The following is a 21,079-nucleotide window of genomic DNA, read 5'->3' as shown; positions in this document are numbered from 1 at the left end:
AATGGGATAGAGTCCGGAATGATACTCATGCATATATGGACAATTAAATTATTTAAAAGATGCAAAAGCAATTCTCCAGAGAAAGTGTTGTCTTTTCAATAAAAGGTGATGGAATTATTGGATGTCCATATGCAAATAATACCATTATAACTTAGATTTGTACCTCGCACCATTTTTACAAATTTAAATGTAAAACCTAAAACTATAAAACTAATAGAAGAAAACATAGGAGAAATTTTTTGTAATTTTAAAGATTAAGTTTTATAATTAGGGAAAGGGTTCATAGGGATAATAACAAAATACAATTCATAAAGAAAAAAAACAAAAGATAAATTGCACATAATTAAAACTAAACATTTATGCTCCTGAAAAGAAATTGTTAATGAAAATTTTTTAAAAAACATACTAAAAAAATTGAAAATTATATGTTATAGAATTTTTATCTAGGATATATAAATAACTCTTAAGAAAATAATTAAAAATGAGCAATATTCATAAATAAGCCTCAAATCAGGTTTGAGCTAACCCATATCTGGATTTGTCTGTGTGTGTGTGGTGTGTGTGATTGCATGTGTGTTTTCCAAAAGTCATTAAAAACAAAAAGATCACTCAGAGCAAGAAGGTATTTTTCCTCTGCCCTACTGTTAGTAACAACACCCAGGTTGCAGTCCTTATCTCAATAAATACGTCTTTCCTTCCAGGTGCACTGCCTTGAAAATATCTTTATTTGTTTCCCTCTTCCTTGACTCCTAGATTCACTTGGTCACCAAATTCTGCAACTCACATCATCAAACGCTCTTTTTAAATTCATATATTACCCCATATTTCCATGACCACTCTTTTAGAATCTCATAAACCATTAGCTTCGTCTCCTTACTTGTGGTCTCTCCCCACTACGATTCCTTTTACCAACTGTGGCAATATTAGCATTCTAAAATAGGTAATCATGTAATTAATATTTGCCTCAGAAAATTTAGCTTGTCTTCAATGTAAAAAGAATCTCTAGCATTTAAAGCCTTTTATAAATTTGTATTTATCCTTTCAACACACTTATGAAATGTATATCTAAACCACATCAGTCTCCTTATTATTACCTGAGTATCTCATACATGGATCCTTCATCCAAACTGTATTCTCCAACTAAATGATTCATGTCTCTAATCTACTATTCCTAAAATTCCAGTTCAGAGTTCAGTTGTTATTCTCAAATAAGCATTTGCATATTTTCTCTATTGAAATCATTCTTTCACTTATAGTGCATTGTGTAATGGCATTATGTAATGGTCATTACTATAATGTTAATATTATTTTAAATGTTTATTTCTTCCATTAAATTGTAAGTTCCCGGAGTTTAGGAATCCTCTCTTTTGAATCTACACAACCTCCAACTACACAATATTATACTTAGTAAATATGAAACACTACATTTGGTAAATACAATAACAAAGAAAACTAGGTGAGAATCAGTAGTATCTTATTTCTCTTTATCCACTACTCTCAGAATAATATAAATCCTCTTTCTAGCAAAAAGCCCTGGAAATAGAATAATTTACAAGCAATTTAGACCACATCAAATGCATTCAATTTTGAAACTTCTGGAGTATGTATATGTCATTATGAGTAAAAGTATGTATAACATGTTCAATGTCTTTAGAATGTCCATTATATCTTCAGAAAATTAAGGAAATATTTTAATAAAAATTATTTTGTTACTCAGTTTTGACTAAAAAGATATTGCATTTCAACAAAACATTTTCCCAAAGCATATTGACTCCTAAGTAATAGTTTTCTCCAATTATGTGAATTTTTACTTGAAAATCCAAGATGCGAAATGGTATGTCAAATCATTAATTGAACATCAACCCACCAAAAAGTTAAGGAAAAAATTAAGAGTGATTATTAGTTATTCTGTTGTGGTTTTACCTGTGTCAAGATCACAGCCCGATCTACCAGAACATGGGCTGCATGCTGGCTAAAGAGAGAAAGAATGAAATTTCCAGCACAGGCACATAATGGAACTGTCAAATGTTTTCAAATTTATTTTTCTCTCACATTGTCAACCTGAAACATCTGCACATAGGATTTTCAGTGCAGTTGTAGACATAGATAACAGAATGACATGAGCTGCCATGAACTCAGGAAAGAAAAGTCTCTCTTAACCTGCCCTCACTCTAGGTGGTATGTCCGGATCCTCAGGTACTGTTGTGCCCTAACTGCACAGCCTGCAGTTTGTATGAATATGGATTACCTTTTTGAAAAAGAAGAGGCATTTTTTTTATTCACTTGCAAAGACAGTGCTCAAACTGTCTCCCTCTGGTCCATTTTTTTAAAAAAATCAGATACTTTAAATATGTTCTCTGAGGATCACAATGTAATAGAATCCAAGATTACTGTATTCTGGTGTTGCTAGATATTTCTCTGGAGGGAAGTCAGAAATATTGGTGAAGGAAAAATAGAACAGATATCTTTTACATGGTGTGACAACTGATGTATCGTCTTAAAACTGTACAAAGAAGTGATATTATAAGATTATAAATAATGAAGGGACATTATCTTTACTCGTGATAAAAATAATCACTCAGTTAAACAGTAGTAAAGAATATTAAATTTAAAAGTACTCTATGCTATTTTCATGTAATAGATCCTTTATACAGACAGTAGTAAAGGAATCTAATTTTTAAAGAAATGTTTTATTAGTAAGTAAAAGTATTTTATTAGTAAGTATTACTAATAAAACATTTCTTTATGGTTTATTGATATATTGCCATAATACTGCCATCATAATGCAGACTATAATATTAATGTGGTGATTCTGTCAGCATAATGGAAAGGGAAAATACTAAGAAGACTGTAAGTGGAGGAAATCTTCACAACTAATAGACTTTCCATCTTTCCTTCAAAGGAAACTTCCCTTATTAGAAAGGGAAGTTATAAACAACCCTGTAGAACATGCACTGTTGTCACTCCACATCAATAATACTTTGTTCACAAAAAATTCACAGAAATTAGAGTGTAAAAAAGTGATTTTAAGAGTATCTAATGACCAAAAAAGTGTTATTTCTATTAAATCAGTTCTCACTTTCTCTTTTTTATTATTGTGACATAATTATGCTGGAAGTGGAGGGTTTACATGAATGAAGTGGGTTATTTGTAAATTATGAAGTAAGTTTATACAATCTCCTAGAAATATTGCCAAATGCAAGACACCAGATATAATTAGGCAGTTTTTCTTTACTTCCATCTCCCTGGACAATGACTGTGTATGTCTACTGAAGTCTAAGAGAAATTATTAGCGTTGAACAACTACTACCTGATTTCCAAGTTTGAAGATCCTACCTCCAGTCCATTTGGTATCTGCATAGGGCAGAATATAAACATCAAATATTCATGAGACAAAAACTTTCACTTCAGAGGCTATTATAAGCCATTTTGGAAAAAAATAAATAAAAATAAAAAAGAAGAAATACAATGTGCTCCAGGTAGATTAGTGTTTTAGTATGAACAATCCAGCTGTAAATGCAGTAGTTTTGATAAATCATATACTATTCGAGCAGAATTCCCTGTAGGTTCCTGAATGTTTCAATGTCTAAAAGCTGTAACGTACATTTGATCAATTTCATTTTGTCACTGGTAGAAAAGCTGTCAAACTGCCATTAAACTGAGTCTCTCTCTAAAGTACAAAAAAACAGCACTTGAAAAATTTTAAAACCAGGCAAAGTAAGTTTCTCTACCACTTATAACATGAAAATGGTATGAAGGAAATATTCCCAAGAAGTGATGTTGATGATGTAGCACAACAAATATAACTGAATTTTTGTCTTGCAAAAATATGTGTGTCTATGTTCATGTGTGTATGTTCATTTTAAAATTGCCAAGAAAGAAATTTAAATACTTTTATCTTAACATATTAAAAAAGGGGAGAGTTTTGCAAATAATTCAATGTTGTAAAGTACTTGCAGTGCATCTTAATGTCTGATTAGAGCAAACTTGGGAATACACTACTGTCTGTGAAGAAGAAAATAAAATCATCAATTTATTAAACATTGATGATTTTCTTTAGGACTACAAACTAGGTAAGGCAATTATATCATGCCTAATTTTTTTTTTCTTAAAAAAGGACTGATGTTGTGTTTGAGGATATTTTCTTAATTTCTTTACCAATTAGGATTTATTCCCTCATGATTTTCTCAAGGAAAAATGTCAAGATAACTGCAATTAAAATAAAATTCATAATTATAAATTGGAGTTCTCATCATGGTGCAGCAGAAACGAAACAGACTAGGAACCATGAGGTTGCGGGTTTGATCCCTGGCCTCACTCAGTGGGTTAAGGATCTGGTGTTGCCATGAGCTGTGGTGTAGGCTGCAGACACGGCTCAGATCTGGCATTGCTGTGGCTCTCGTGTAGGCTGGCGGCAACAGCTCCAATTGGACCCCTAGCCTGGGGCACCTACGTATGCCACAAGTGAGGCCCTAAAAAAAAAGAATTATAAATTAGCTCAACACCAGTTTGGTGGTCAATAATTAATTAAATAAATCTCTATTAAGCACCTATCATGTGCCAAAGCTGTATTCAATGTGTTGACGATACAGCTGTGAAAAAAGATAGTAATATATAAATATAAACATATATCCAAAAACAACCAAGTGAATAAATGAAGGCAGAAAATTATTCCTGCTATGAAGAAAATAAAACAGGGAAATAGGATAGAGAGAACTACTTCACCAATGTGCTGAGGTCTTCTCTGAAATCGAAGATAGGAACAATTATAGACAGCCATATAAGTTTCTGGTGGAAAAGTTTTCTAGGGAGAATAGAGAAAAATAATAGGTCCTGGGCAGGTATAAGTTGGCTAAATGTGAGGAAACAAAAAATAAAATAACATAAAACAAAAACAACAAACAAACAAACGAAATGCCAATAGAATGACAGATGGGAAAAGAAGACTTGAAATCAAATTGAGGTCAAAGACATGGATGGGTGCTGAATCTATAAAGACTTGAAAAGTATGATAAATAGGTTGTGGGGGTTAAATGACAAACTATTGTATAGTTTAAGCAGAAAAGTGATATGATATAATTTCTGACTTTAAAAGATTGTTCTCGCTAGACATGACTGAACTGTAGAGGGGAATCAATGAATCCCATTAAAAAGTTGTTTCCAGTCAAAATAAGAAATTATGGTAGTTTAGGGAAATAATATGAAAATGATATAATCAAAGTTGGCATATTCTGATGACAGAAATGACATAATTTTCTAATAGATTATGTGAGATGGTGGTCATGCCCAAAAGAAAGAACTAAAAAACAAGATTTATCTTTGAATATTTAACTATTGGATAGATATGATGCCACACATAGGAAATAGGAAATTTCCACTCCTCATAATGGTGAAGTAGTTCATATCATGTTAATCCTCCTTTAGATAACAATCATAACTCTGGATAAAATTAAGAACAATCAAGTATGTTAAAGTACTGGAATATGAACAAAATCATAAAGAAAGTATAGGGAAATTGATAATTAGAAGAAACTAACATAATGAATTTTCCAGTTTGATGGCATTTTGGAAGGGATACTTCTCAATCAGTATCTTATGGGGACAGCCAAAACTCAGGAAGAATAACAAGTTATTGGTTGAAGAATCTGAGGACATAGATTCAGGACAACTCAGAAGCTGGAAATTGGGACATCCACAAAAGAGAGAGTCATGAAGAAAGACCCTTATGTACTGCTTATAAGTTCTGAACAAATGTACAGCAGATTCCTGAATTATATGTTAACGGAGTCAACTCCAAACATCCCACAAAGGTTAAAAGAGCTAAGAAACCTTTCAGCTGGTACCAAAAGGGAAAAAGTTCAGAGTTTGATTTTGACTAATGTAACTGCCAACCAAATAATATTTTTAAATCACAATGATATTTTGAGAAATACAGGATCTTTATAATTTGTAATGTCCAGTATAAAATCCAAAAACAAAATAGAGAATTAAAGAAAAGAGGAAATATAACCTCAATTAAGGAAAAAAAATAGCAATTTATGGAGACTTACTTGGGTAAGATTAAGTGAAAAAAAATTTGAAATATTTGAGAGTTTTAAGAATGCTATTGTAAACGTGTACAAGAACATGAAGGACAACATACTTAAAACAAATGAATAGATAGGGTATCTCAGAACAGAGTGAGAAACTACAAAAAGGACCTAACTGGAATTCTAGAATGAATTAAAAAATATATATTAAAAAATATTGGATGGATTACTAAAACATTGGATCTACAAGAGTAAGGTGTCTTGAAAAGAAATCAATAGAAATTTTAAAATGTGAAAAAATAACAACAAAAAACAGAATAAATGAACAGAGCCTTGGTAGAATATTAAAAAAATCAAATATTTTAACTTACACTTAACCAGAATTCTAGGAAATCATAGAGAAAGTGAGGCAGAAAAACATTTAAAAGAACAATAGTAGGTATTTTCCAAACTTGGTAAAAGAAAATTAAAGCATCATTAACACACAAACACCAAGAGGAATAAATAGAAACAAAGCCATACTGAAGCACATAATAGTGAAACCCCCAGAAAACAAAGATGAAGCGAAAAGCTTGAAAGCAGTCAGAAGAAAAGCCATTACATCAAGTTAAAAAAAAAAATGATATGAAGTTCAGACTGTTGTGGAATAATGACATAAATGTGCTGAATTACAAAGAAAAAGAAAAACAAAAACAACAAAGCAAAAAATAAACTGTCAATGTTGAATTCTATATTCAATGAATGTACCCCTCAAAAAGGAGGGAAAATTATCTTCATATAAATAATGCCTAATAGAATCTGTTACCAGCATAGATAACTTGTAAGAAATGCTAAAGGAAATTTTTCATGGGGAAATTAAATAAGACCAAATTAAAACTCAGGATCTTAGGAGGAAATAGAGAGAGCCAAAAAGGGTAAGTATATGTGGAAGTGTAAAATATTATTATCTCAATTTCTTTAAAAAATCCATGATTTTAAGAAAAATATATAACTTTACTGTAAGATATATAGACGTAATACTTTAGCCAAAAAGATGTTTAAGGACTATATAAAACTAGTTTTAATACTCTTAAATTTTACATGAAGTGGCTCTAAATTACAACTATGGAAAGTTATGAAAGTATGTTTTAATCTATAAGAGCGGCCAGGAAAAACAATACAAATAGGTACAAGTTAAAGAGATGATGGAAAAATTGAGTGCTAAAAAGTATTCAATTAGCCAAAAATAAAACATGACATAAAAACAGAGGATCAAAAAATGTGGGACAATAGAGAAGGATCAAGATGGCAGAGGAGCAAGATGTAGCACTCACCTTCTTCCACAAACACATCAAAAAAAACATAACTACATGTGGAACAATTCACACAGAACATCTACTGAATGCTAGCAGAGGAAATTAAACCACCAAAAAGGGCAAGAAACCCTCCACATAACTAGGTAGAACAAAAAGAAAAGAGAGAGAGAGAGAGAGAAGGAATAAGGACAAGACGAGCACTCCTGAGAAGGCACTGTGAAAGATAAAAGGAACCCACACCCTGGGAAGCCGCCTAACCGACAGGGAGGTCATCCCAGATGGAGGGACCTCAAAGTCAATAAGAGAAGCTCAACAGCTGGACTGAGGAGGGCAAAGCAAAGTGAGATCTTCTCAGATTCTCTGCACCACCGCCCCAGATACCACAGCTTGAGATGCTTGGGTGGGCCTGGGCACTGACTCCGAGGTTCTGGATGTCAGTTTCAGGGAGAGGACTAGGACTGGCTGTGTGGAGACAGCCTGAGGGGTTAGGGAGCAGTGTGCCATGGGCTGGAGAGCAGAACACCACGGTAGAGGGAACCCGCAGGAGAAGCAAGGTGCTATTGTGGGGGATAGGCAAGAGGAAGAGGGGCACACAGCCATAGAAATATATTTCCCTGTTTATGTGGAGACTCCTAGAGGGTGGGGTGCCTCTGGTGCAGGCTACAAGTGGCAAGAGGTCACTTTCTGGGGCTACGAGAGACCGTGCGCCTCTTGTGTGGGCTACAGGTGGCTGAGCACCTCTTGTGTGGGTTAAGGGCAGCGGGGAGCTAAGCATAACATGGCGCCTCTTGCATGATCCACAGGCAGCAGGGGAAACCACAGCAGTCATCTCAGAAACCAGAGGGAGGCATGGCCTGCCACCACCACAGGTCTGTGAACAGGCTCCATCTGTGGGCCTAGTCACCTCAGAGGATGGCAAAAAAGAGGGCCCTGTAACCGAGCACCACCCATTGTTGTTCTCACACCCCTGGGAACACACTCAACCAGCTGCTGCCACTGCCAAATGCTCTGGAAAGCACCCCCACATGCCTGATCACTGTCAATTCCCAGGATCCTGCATCTACGAGCAGCCAAGGCAGCACCTCCTGTATGGGCTAAGCAGGACAGTGTGCTTTTTACATGGTGTACAGGTGACAGGGGCAAATCGCCACAGTTAACTCTGACTCCAGAGATAGGTGTGGCCCACCACCACTAGGGGTCTGTGAACAGGCACCACTTTTAGCCCCAATCACCTCAGAGGGCACCACAGAAGAGGGCACTGTGACTAAACAACTGTTGTTCTCATTCACCTGGGAACACACATCCTGCCACTGTCACTGACAAATATTCCAGGCACTGTCTGAATCTGCCTGAGGCTTATTAAAAGTTCCCAGGGCCCTGCAACTTGGAGTAGCTTGCACCACTTTCAGCAGGTCCTTGCTATTGTCAAGAGCCCAACAATCAGGAACTGACTACTGGCCCTGCCCATTGCCTGCTTCTCCCTGGAATCACACTCAGAGGGATAATAGCCTGCTCACGCCAAAGAGACAGAAAATATCCAAATTCCCACATCAAAAATAAATAGTAACACCACACAAAATACAAAGGAGCACTCTTGTATAGAAATAGCCCACCAAGACTACAGTTCGGTTTCCCTAAACTCACAGAAAAAGAAAAATATAAGCAAAATGAAGAAGCTTGGGAACCATTCCTGGTTAAGAGAACAGGAGAATTCAGCTAAATCAGGAAACAAAGAAACAGACCTCTGCAGTCTAATAGATACTGAGTTCTAAAGGGAGATAGTGAAAATAATGAAGGGATGAAGAGTGAATATGATGGAATTAAGAGCAGATATAAATAGTAATAAAGACAACTTTAGAAAGGAACTAGAAAATATAAGAAAAAAACAGGAAAAATTAGAAAATTTATTTGCAGAGACACAAACTGAGCTAAAGGCACTAAATAGCAGAATGGATAATGCAGAGGAATGAATTGTGACACGGAAGATACAATAATGGAAATCACCCAATCGGGACAGCAGACAGAAAACCAAATGAAAAAACATGAAAGCAATATAAGAGATCTACGGGATAAATAAAGCAGGCCAATCTACAAATAATAGGAATTCCAGAAAGAGAAGAAAAAGAAAAGGGGATTGAAAATATATTGGAAGAAATTATGTCTGAAAACTTTCCAAATCTAAAGGAAGCAGATATCAAGATACAGGAAGCACGGAGGGCCCAAACAAGTTGAACCCAAACAGGCCCACACCAAGACACATTATAATAAAAATGGAAAAACTTAAAGAGAGGATTCTAAAGGCAGCAAGAGAAAAACAAAGTGTTAATTATAAGGGTACCCCCATAAGACTGTCAGTTGATTTCTCTACAGAAACACTATAAGCCAGAAGACAGTGGCAAGATATATTCAAAGTTCTAGAAAGGAAAAAATTTTCAGCCTAGAATAATCTAACCAGCAAGAATATCATTTAAAATAGAAGGTAAAATAAAGAATTTCTCCAACAAACAAAAGCTAAAAGAGTATAGCAATACTAAAACTATTCTAAATGAAATACTGAAATGGCTTCTCTGAATAAAAAAGAAGTAAGAAGAAATAGGATGGAGGAAATCACAATTGGAAAGCAATCACTTAAATAAGCCAGTACACAGTTCTAAAAGGAAAAAAAAAAAAAAACTATGGTAAAAGTGATGATAAACACAAATGAAAGCAAAAGGACAAACATGATGATGTTAAAAAAAGGACTTCAATAGAATGTGGGGAAGAAAGGTAAGAAAATCTAGATTCTTTTTTTTTATAATGTGTTTGAGCCTATGTGACTATCATGCTAAAGCAAGCAGATATAGGAAGGGGTTAACATACTTGAAAAACAGGGAAACCACAAATCAAAACAATATTACATTCACAAAAACTGAAAAGTACTCAAGCATAAAATAAACAGAAATCATCCAACCAAAAAGAAAAAAAGAAACTAAGGAGAAATAGAATCAACTGGAAAACAAGGTTTAAAATGGCACTAAATATATATTTATCGATAATTACCTTAAATGTCAATGGACTGAATGCTCCAATCAAAAGACACAGAGTGGCAGATTGGATAAACAAGAAAGAGCCTACAATATGCTCTTGAGACACAACTGAGGGCACAGGAACATATACACTGAAAGTGAAGGGATGGGAAAAGATATTTCATGTTAATGAAAAAGACAGAAAAGCAGGAGTTGCCATACTTATATCAGGCAAAATAGACTTTAAAATGAAGGCCATAAACAAAGGCAAAGAAGGACACTATTTAATGATTAAAGAATCAATTCAAGAAGAGGATATTACAATTATCAATATATATGCCTCTAATATGAGCATCCAGATACACACAACAAATATTAACACACAAAAAAGGAGAAATTAATGGGAATACAATAACAGTGGGAGACTTTAACACCCCACTCACATCAATGGAAAGATACTTCAGAGAGATTTATCAATAAGGCAACAGAAATCCTAAATGACACAATAGAAAAATGCTACTAAAAAAAAAAATGGGTCAATGAGGAAATCAAAAAGGGAATTAAAAAATACTTTGAGACAAATGAAAATGAAGAAACAACATTCAAAATCTTTGGTATGCTGCAAAAGCAGTAGAGGGAAATTCATAGTGATACAGGCCTTCCTCAAAAAAAAAAAAAAAAAAAAATCTCAAGTTGGCAACTTAACCCACCACCTAAAAGAGTTAGAAAAAGAGAACAAAGAAAACCTAATGTCAGCAGAAGGAAGGAAATCATAAAGATCAGAGAGGAATACAATAAAATAGAGATTCCAAAAACAATAGAAAAAAAATCAATAAAACCAGGAGCTGATTCTTTGAAAAGGTAAACAAAATTGCCAAACATCTGGTCAGACTCACCAAGAAAAGGAGAGAAAAAAACCAAATAAACAAAATAAGAAAAGAAAAAGGAGAAATCTCAATGGATATTGAAGCAATACAAAAAAACTATAAAATAATACCTTGAACAATTATACGCCAACAAATTTTACAACATAGAAGAAATGGACAACTTTTTAGAGACATACAGCCCACTAAAACTGAATCAAGAAGAAACAGAATAACTGAACAGACCAATTACTAGAAATGAAATTGTGCATGTAATAAAAACAGTACCTACAAAACAAAAGTCCAGGACCAGATGGCTTCACAGGGGAATTCTACCAAACATACAAGGAGGAGCTTACACTCATCCTTCATAAACTTTTCCAAAAGAAGAAGTTCTTAAACTTCTCCCAAAAGAAGAAGCAACACTCTCAAAGATATTCGATGAAGCCACCATCACCTTAACACCAAAATCAAAGATACTACCAAAAAAGAAAATTATAGGCCAATAACATTGATGAATATAGATGCAAAAATTCTCAACAAAATTTTAGCCAACAAAATCCAACAACATACAAAAAAGACCATACACCATAACCAAGGTGAATTTATCCTAAATTCACAAGGATGGTTCAACACATGCAAATCAATCAATGTCATATATCACATTAACAAAAGAAAAGTCAAAAATCACATGATCATCTCAATAGGTGCAGAAAAAGCATTTGACAAAGTCCAACATTCATTCATGAGCAAAACTCTTACTAAAGTGGGTAAGGATGGAAAATAACATAATGAAAGCCATTTATGACAAACCCACAGTAAATATAATACTCAAAGGAGAAAAGCTGAAAACTTTCCCACTAAAATCTGGAAAAAGACAAGGATTCCCACTCTCACCACTTTTATTCAACATAGTATTGGACAATCAGCAATCACACAAACAAAAGAAATAAAAGGTATCCAATTTGGAAGAGAAGTTGGAAAATTGTCATTTTATGCAGATGACATTATACTATCTATAGAAAACCCTAAAGAGCCCACACAAAAACTACTAGAACTGATCAACGAATTCAGCAAAGTAGCAGGATACAAGGTTAACATTCAGAAATTGGTTGCATTTCTGTATATTAACAATGAAATGTTAGAAAAGGAATGCAAAAATACAATAACTTTTAAAATTGCACCCCAAAAAATTAAATACCCGGAAATAAACCTGACCAAGGAGGTGAAAGACTTATATACCCAAAACCTCAATCAAGGAAATTGAAGAGGATTCAAAGAAATAGAAAGATATTCTTTGATCCAGGGTTGGAAAAATTAATATTATAAAAATGGCCATACTACCTAAAGCAATCTACAGGTCCAATGCAATCTCTATCAAATTACCATAGACATTTTTCACAGAACTAGAACAAACAATCCAAAAATTTATGTGGAAACATAAAAGACACAGAATTGCCAAAGCAATCCTGAGGAACAAAAATCAAGCAGGAAGCATAATTCTCCCAGTCTTCAGGCAATATTACAATGCTATAGTAATAAATACAGTGCAGTACTGGTACCAAAACAGACATATAGACCAGTGGAACAGAAGAGAACCCAGAAGTGAACCCGGACACCTATGGTCAATTAATCTTTGACAAAAGAGGCAATAACATAAAATGGAAAAATACAGTATTTTCAGCAAAGGGGAGCTTGGAAAAAAAGGACAGCCACATGTAAATCAATGAAGCTAGAACATACCCTCCCACCATGCACAAACAAACTCAAAATGGCTTAAAGACTTAAACATAAGTCAAGACACCACCAAAGTCCTAGAAGAGAACATAGGCAAGACATTCTCTGTCACCAACCTTACAAATGTTTTCTTAGATAAGTCTCCCAAGGCAACAGAAATCAAAGCAAAAATAAACCAGTGGGACCAATTCAAACTAACAAGCTTTTTGCACAGCAAAGGAAATCATAAAAAAAAAAAAACAAAGAAGACAACATACAGAATGGGAAAAAATAGTTTCAAATGATGCAACTGACCAGGACTTAATCTCTAAAATATACAAACAACTTATGCAACTCAACAGCAAAAAAGCCAACAACCCAATTGAAAAATGGGCAAAAGATCCAATAGTCATTTCACCAAAGAAGATATAGAGATGGCCAACAAGCACCCGAAAAAATGTTCAACATCACCGATTATTAGAGAAATGCAAATCAAAACTACTATGGTGATACCTCATACCAGTCAGAATGGCCATCATTAGTAAGTCCACAAATAAATTCTAGAGAGCGTGTGGAGAAAAGGGAACCCTCCTACATTGTTGGTGGGAATGTAAATTGGTACAACCACTATGGAAAACAGTATGGAGGTACCTTAGAAAATTAAATATAGAACTACCATATGACCCAGAAATCCCACTCTTGGACATAATATCCAGACAAAACTTTCCTTGAAAAAGATATATGCACCCATATGTGCACTGCAACACCATTCACAATAGCCAAGAGAGGGAAACAGCCTAAACAGATTAATGGATTAAGAAGATGTGGTATACATATGAAATGGAATACTATTCAACCATAAAAAGAACAAATTAATGCCATTTGAAGGAACATGGATGGAACTAGAAACTCTCATACTAAGTGAAGTAAGTCAGAAAGAAAAAGACAAATACCATATGGTATTACTTTTATCTGGAATCTAATATCCAGCACAAATGAACCTTTCCACAGAAAAGAAACTCATGGATTTGGAGAACAGATTTGTGGTTGCCAAGGGGGAGGGAGGAGGGAGTGGGATGGATTGGGAATTTGAGGTTAATAGATACAAACTATTGCCTGTGGAATGGATAAGCAAAGAGATCCTGCTGTATAGCACTGGAAACTGTATCTAGTCCTTGTGAGAGAGCATGATGGAGGATAATGTGAGAAAAAGAATGTATATATGTATGTGTGACTGGGTCACTTTGCTGTACAGTAGAAAATTTTTAGAACACTGTAAAGCAACTATAATGGAAAAATTATTAGAAAAAATAAATACAGATATATATTTTCTCAAGAAATAATGCAACACTAAAGTTTTTTAAATCCCATGAATTAAGGGAACAAGTGGTTACATTATAAAGAATGACTGTTGCTTAATCAATGTACAGAAAAAGACGTACAGGTCAGGATAAGAAGATGAAATTAAAAAATTCCAGATTAAAAATGGTATTCTAAATCTACCAGAGAGAAAGAACGGAGAGAAGGGTCACATGCTAAGTATCAGCAATCACAATGGCCTCTGATTTCACCACAGCAATGCCAAAATCTTTATCGTGACAACCATTAGTACAAACACCCAGATGAACTGTCAACCAAGTCTAAGGGTAGACTTTTCTTATATACAAGGATTCAGAATTATTTTTTCTTGTGTACCATTTCTCTAGAAGCAAATATAGGATTTCTCTTCCCAAACTGTAGAAAAATACAATGTAAATCTACTGAATGCTAAGTCTCATGTCTTTACTTATGAAGCAGGTAAAGAGATCAACCACTGCAGAACAAAGCATAGTTGAAAAGCAAAAGCAAAGCAGAGTTGAAAGAAAAACCTCAAAGAAGGAAAGAAAAAGGAGATAAAAAGAAAAAGGGGGAAGGTAGATGACTTGACATTTTGACCATGTCAAGAAACTAAGGTTCGATAGAAAAATTGGCATCCAAGTCATTGAATGAACTCCAGGAAAAAACAAAAAGTTTATAGAAAATGTAGTCATAGTATGTTACTATGTTACATATATGTTACTAAAAGCAATATTTTACTATGTGAATAGCATAACACTAAACAGTGATTTAAGAAGTTTGTGTGGACTGACAGTATGTGAGAGAGCCAGATACTTATTTTCTATTTTAAGAAGTGAAAAGTAATGTCCAAATTGAAATATCAGTACATATCAATGAGACAAATAATATAATGCAGAAATTGAGAAGAAAATAAAAAGACGGCAGCTCTTTTTAAAGCTTGGTAATTGTGAGTTCAGATAGATAGACAGATCGGTTTTTAATCCTAAGAAGACTATTTCAAGGATATTTAATCATCTATAACAGGAAAATTTGGAGGGCAAGTTACATCACTAATAGTTTCAGTTAAATGCATTTTATGAAGCCCTTAAAAATACTGTTAGAAAATAATAGTTAATGACATGGAAAATTTTGTATATATTATCATCATTTAAAATTATATATACATATACATAGCATTTTAAATTATATATAATTGTGTATATATATGTATATACATGCTCACAAATCATCATTTTCAATGTTTCAGACCTATACCACTTTCGTCAAAGGTCTGACTCCTCCCTTTGTCATTTATTTATTTATTTTTAGGGCCACACCCACGGCATATGGAAGTTCCCAGGCTAGGGGTCAAATCAGAGCTACAGTTGCTGGCCTGCACCACAGCCACAGCAACACAGGATCTGAAGTCCATACCTTGTCAGCTTTCTGAATTTTTACTCCCTATTTGACACTTTTCTTCTCTTTTCCAACTTCTTTTTAATCTTTATTGTGTGCTTCCAATAAAAATTTATACATGCTATCATCTTTTCTATCTTAAACAAGCAAAACACACACAGAGCCCCCCAAACCCACATATGTGTGTGTTTTTCTGGTGTGAACTGAGGTACCTGGGAGATGTTTGAGGTGAATGTGTGCATTTTGTGTACTCCTATGCAATTTTTTTCATTTGCATTAAGGTTTTCACATTCATCAAGTGTTTTTCCTAAAAGAAATGGCACATAAACAAGTGAAAATTCAGTAAGGCTTAAATTGTTTCCTAATATATCAACTCTGTTGGGGCAAATTCACATTTTCAAGACAAGTGTGAATTGACTGTACAGAATTGACTATATATTGTAATTTTTCTCTTATGGAATACCATTCTAAGTTTTAGTTTCAAATAAAGCATCAAATCTTAAATTTTCGTTAAGCTTGAAATTCAAAAATAATACTAAGAATTTGATCAAACTAGATTGAGAAAAAGAGACATGTTCCAGATTTGCCTGAATGGTTGGATACAATGTGTTTCAAAGGAGCAAAAAAATAAATAAATAAATAAACAAACCACACACACACACACACACACACACACACACACACAAAGCCAAAGGAGTTCTCATTGTGGAACAGAGAAAACAAATCCAACTAGTATCCATGAGGATGCAGGTTCGATCCCTGGCCTCGTTCAGCAGGTCGGAAATTCAGCATTGCTGTGATCTGTGGTGTAGGTTGCAGACAGTGCTCCAATCCTGTGTTGCTGTGGCTGTGGCCGGCAGCTGTAGCTCCGATTTGACCCCTGGCCTGGGGACTCCCATATGCTGCGGATGTGGCCCTAAAAAGAAAAGAAAAAAAAAAAAACAGCAAAAAAGAATCTTCTGACAAAAATAATCCTCAATTATATACATAGAAGTAATGCTGAGTCTTTCTCTGTATTAAAGTGAATGGTTTTGAATCAAATGGAACCACTAAAAATGAAATGTTCAGAGAAATCCCAGAGTACCTATCTTACCCTTCAATAATAAAAAAAGCTTATTTTGCATAGACAAATTTTACGCAACATAAATTTAAACCACCTAGAATCTGTGCAAGAGAAAAAAATAGGTGGTGTACAGCATGAAGCTTCCTCAGTTATCAACAATCTTCGAAATGAAGCTCTTCCACGCATGTTGTAAATACCTGTTTTGTGAACTGCTTCCTTGCAATGCAGTGGAAATGTTGATGTTGATACCTAATAATATTACTATGTGTGTGTTTACTGCCTCATAAAGTTAAACTAACTATGCGTTAGCCATGGTAATGATGGAAATTCGTCTTAATGTGGTTTATAGTGGTACTAATTCTGTTGGGGTCCCATGCCACAGCAGGATGAGGTAGTAATGCAGTCATTAATTAAAAGGATGAAACAGACTTTTCACATGTGGCACAGAGCCCAACTTTAATTACCCTTTGGCTTCAAGGCCTGTAGTAGGGTTATTTCTGCAAGTAGTTTCTTAGGTTGCTGACAGTGCCTTCTATACTTGACAGATTCCGGTAAGGCAATGGCAATGGTTTCACCACTTGCTTATTAAATTTCATCTTAAGATTATGAGGAGTACTTAGCTGGCTAGTTGGAAATGATTTAATCTTTCATTGGCAATCTTATATGAGGCATTGCAACTTATTTATAGGCTTCTATGTAAAATCAATTCTGTGATGTTATGTTTTCTTCTGCAGCTGTGATATTGGTAGCTGTCCCATATATGTAACATTAAAGGCTGATTTCAGAAGACTTAGTCTCAAGCCTCATTACTTATAAATTCTAAAGCAACAAAACTCCAGTCTGGAGTTTCTGCTTTGGCATGCTGGGTTAAAAATCTGACTATAGCAGCTTGGGTCACTGCAGAGGCATAGGTTCAATTCCTGGCATAGCACAGTGGATTAAAGGATCCAGTGTTGCCACAGTGGTGATGTAGATCACAGCTGTGCCTCAGATTCAACTCCTGGCCCCCAGAAACTTCCGTATGCCACAGGTGTAGCCATAAGAAATAAGGAAGGAAGGAAGGAAAGAGACAGAAAGAAAGAAAGAAAGAAAGAAAGAAAGAAAGAAAGAAAGAAAGAAAGAAAGAAAGAAAGAAAGAAAGAAAGAAAGAAAGAAAGAAAAAGAAAAGAAAGAAAGAAAACCTCCAATCTGGCAATAATATTAGATTATTGACTATGCATGGACATTTACTGAGGGCTCACTATGTATTAGGCAGTGTTCCATGTACTTTAATGTATTATGTCAGTTATATCTCTGCCACAATCCCTTGGGATAAATTTTATTTTCATCTCTATTTTAGAGATGCCCAAATGTACAAAGAGGTTCAATAACTTTGCTAAACTCTTACATCATTAGAGTAACAGGTCTGGCTGTTGGAAGAATAGCACAAAACACATTTTTTACTCATAACATTTGCCTTATCTATATGTCTAATCTTTTTTTTTTTTTGCTAAGCTATCTAAAAGTTGCACAATACTTCACTGTTCAGTGAATAAAAACAAGGATGTTCTCTTACTTCACGCATTGTAATTATCACACCTAAGACCATTAACATTCATTCAATAATATCATCTATTATGTAGCTCACATTTAAATTTCTCCAGGTATCCCACCAAAAATGTCTCTTATGTGTTTCTTTTCCTTAGCTACAGGATCCATGAAGCTTCATTCACTGAATTTATTGGTTAATGGATTTAATTTCTTTTAATCTTGAATAATCTTCATGTTCTTTTCCCCCATTTTTTCTGTGATACTGAAATTGTTACAAGTTGTCTTTTACAATGTCTTATACTCTACCGTGTCTATTTTTTTTCATTTCAACATTAGTAGAGAGACTGCTATGCAGGTGATGACATGTATTTCTTATTGCAACACATCAAGAAGTTTGTATCACTGTACTGCTACTGTGATACAAAGATCAAAAATCCACTGTATCACTGCTGGTAATGCCAAGTTTGATTACTTTGTTGTGGTGGTAATGATGGCATATCTCTATCATAAAGCTAACTTTTCATTTGTAATTAAGGGAACTATTTTATTCCCTGCCCGAGATGTTAATAAATGTTCCATAGAGTGTTATATCTAAATAGACATTTCTCCCATGTAGATAGACAGATGGCCAAAAAGCACATTAAAAGATGCTCAACATCTCTAATTATTAGAGAAGTGCAAATCAAAACTACAATGAGGTATCACCAGTCAGAATGGCCATTATCAAAAGTCTACACACAATAAATGCTGGAGAGGGTGTGAAGAAAAGAGAACCCTCCTACACTGTTGGTGAGATGTAAGCTGGTGCAAGTACTATGAAGAACAGTTTGGAGGTTTCTTAAAAAACTAAATACAGAACTACTATATCCAGTGATCCCACTCCTGGCCATCCATCCAAAGAAAACCATAATTTGAAAATACACAGGCACCCCAATATTCATTTCACCGCTATTTACAATAGCCAAAGCACAGAAGCAACTTAAATGTCCATCAACAGAGGACTGAGTAAAGATATGGTACATATATACAATGGAACATGACTCAGCCATAAAAAAGAATTAAATACTGCCATTTGCAGCAACATGGATGGACCTAGAGATTATCATACAAAGTGAAGTAAATCAGACAGAGAAGGACAAATATTGTATGAGATAACTAATATGTGGAATCTAATAAACATGATACAATAGAACTTACAAACAGGAATAGACTCAAAGATTTTGAAATCAAATGTATGGTTACTAAAGGGAAAATGTGTTGGGGAATGGATAAATTAGGGGGTTGGGATAGACATATACACACTACTATATATAAAATAGATGGGTGACAAGGACCTACTGTATAGCACAGGGAAATCTACTCAATACTGTGTAATAACAAATATGGGAAAAGAATTTGAAAAGGAAAAAAAATATATGCATATATGATTTACCATCCTATATGCCGAAATTACCACAATTTTGTAAATCAAATATAGTCCAAAAAAATTAATATGATATATATATATATATTATATGTGAATATTATTCATTCTTGACAAGAAAGGAAATTGTGACACATGCTACAACATGAGGATGATTCTTGAAGTCATCATGCTTAAGTAAATAAGTTGGTCACCAAAGGACAGATGCTATATAATTTCACTTATATAAGGTAAGTAGAATAGCCAAATTCATAAAGATAGAAAGTACAATGGCATTTGCCAGAGGCTGGTGGTGGGAAAAATGGGGAGTTATCATTGAATGAGTAAGGAATTTCAATTTGGGAAGATGAAAATGTTCTGGAGATGGACAATGGTGATGGTTGCATCATACATATGTATGTATTTAATGCACTGAACTGTATACTTAAAAATGGTTAAAGATAAATATTTTTACACATTGCCCTATCCTGTAATACACAGAAATATATTGAATTTACTTTTGTAGTACAAATAAAAACTAATCTACTAAATTAAGTTTGATTATTTTTGTAGGGTTTTTTTTTTTATCTTAAAATATGAGATACGTGCAACCAGTCAAAATACCAGGTTGAGTTTTTTCCCACGAACCAGATTAAGATGGCAGAATAGAAGGACTGGAACTCAACATCTGTCATAAAAACAACAAAACTACAACCAAATGCTGAACAGCCTTCAGCCAAATGGACTGGAAACTTTCAAAAAGGTATCTTACTGCAGAAGAAAAAGAGGAGGCCACATCAAGAGGTAGGATGGGCAATTACATGATATAAGCAACCCCATAACAATGGATCACTGAAGAAATCAAAGAGGAAATTAAAAAATACCTAGAAGCAAATAACAACAAAGATACAACACTCCAAAACCTATGGGATGCAGCAAAAGCTGTTCTAAGAAGAAAGTTTATAGCCATACAAGTCCACCTCGGGAAACAAGAAAAAGCTTAAATAAACAACCTAACTTTACATCTAAAGCAGCTAGAGAGAACAGATAACACCTACAGTTAGCAGAAGGAAAGAAATCAGAAAGATCCGAGCAGAAATCGATTAAATAGAAACAAAGAAAACCATAGAAAAGATCAATGAAACTAAAAGATGGTTCTTGGAAAAGATCAACAAAATTGATAAACCCTTAGCCAGACTTATCAAGAAAAAGAGAGGACTCAAATCAATAAAATTAGAAATGAAAAAGAAGTTACAACAGACATCACAGAAATACAAAGGATTATAGGAGACTACTACATGCAACTATATGACCATAAAATGGAAAATCTAGAAGAAATGGACAAATTCTTAGAAAAGTACAATCTTCCAAGACTAAACCAAGATGAAATAGAAAAGATGAATGGACCAATCAAAAGTACTGAAATTGAAACTGTGATTAAAA

The 21,079-nt window shown here is 34.3% G+C and overlaps 1 protein-coding gene and 1 long non-coding RNA gene across 26 annotated transcripts in view; one reads left to right on the top strand and one right to left on the bottom strand.

Moving 5' to 3' along the window:
- The window catches only part of LOC106506546 (uncharacterized), a 1,093,182-nt gene that overhangs the window by 750,223 nt on the left and 321,880 nt on the right, over positions 1-21,079 (top strand). The window lies entirely within an intron of this gene.
- LOC106507559 (uncharacterized) overlaps positions 1-21,079 on the bottom strand; it is a 295,098-nt gene that overhangs the window by 182,618 nt on the left and 91,401 nt on the right. The window lies entirely within an intron of this gene.

Source organism: Sus scrofa, chromosome 1 (genome assembly GCF_054392235.1).
Source record: "Sus scrofa isolate SSC_HxYL_T2T_F1_AM1 chromosome 1, Sscrofa_HxYL_maternal_Yorkshire_Landrace_v2.0, whole genome shotgun sequence".
In the NCBI taxonomy this organism is placed as follows: Eukaryota; Metazoa; Chordata; class Mammalia; order Artiodactyla; family Suidae; genus Sus; species Sus scrofa.
The sequence above is the reverse complement of the archived record's forward strand: the minus strand, read 5'-3'. Positions and strand labels throughout refer to the sequence as shown.